The 530-nt window shown below is 39.8% G+C and overlaps 1 protein-coding gene across 1 annotated transcript in view; it reads right to left on the bottom strand.

The window, feature by feature from the left end:
* Positions 1-530, bottom strand: part of pi4kb (phosphatidylinositol 4-kinase, catalytic, beta) — a 5,757-nt gene that overhangs the window by 1,703 nt on the left and 3,524 nt on the right. The gene's annotated exons all lie outside the window — the stretch shown is intronic.

Below are 530 nucleotides of genomic sequence, written 5' to 3'. Positions count from 1 at the left end.
ATTTTATTTTGGTAGAGCACTTCCTGTTGAACACTTACGGTTTAGTGAATGTTAATCTGACCTGTAGGGTTAGTCAGAGTAAAAGCAGTAACAGCTTATAAAGGCGCTCTGTTAGCGACCTGAGGGCTTCAGCTCCTCCAGATAACGTGCTCACACTAATACGCTGAAGGTTTAACAGGTAAAATGTTTATCGTGTTCATTTACATGTTGTTAGCCCCGCAGCGTCAGCTTCGACAAACACCTGAAGAGTTGGACACGCCCCCCCAGACAGGTGTTCTGTGTGTTTAAACAGGTGATGAAAGCAGACAGGTGAAGACGAGGTCCAAAGAAAGAGTTCTGGTTCCCACCCACAGAGTCTGCACCAAACTGCATTTAAAACCCGGAGCTTTTAACAGACTCCAGTATTTTTATGATTATAGACAGTTTCTCTCATTAATGTTTGTTATGCTTTTGTTATATTGATACGCGTTATTTAAAATAATTCAAATTTCATTACTGACCATAATAAAATATATATTTTTGGGGCTTTT

The sequence above is a fragment of the Morone saxatilis genome, unplaced genomic scaffold (assembly GCF_004916995.1).
Source record: "Morone saxatilis isolate NCDOM2014 unplaced genomic scaffold, NCSU_SB_2.0 Contig9, whole genome shotgun sequence".
Taxonomy (NCBI): Eukaryota; Metazoa; Chordata; class Actinopteri; family Moronidae; genus Morone; species Morone saxatilis.
This window is presented reverse-complemented; position numbering and strand designations above follow the sequence as displayed.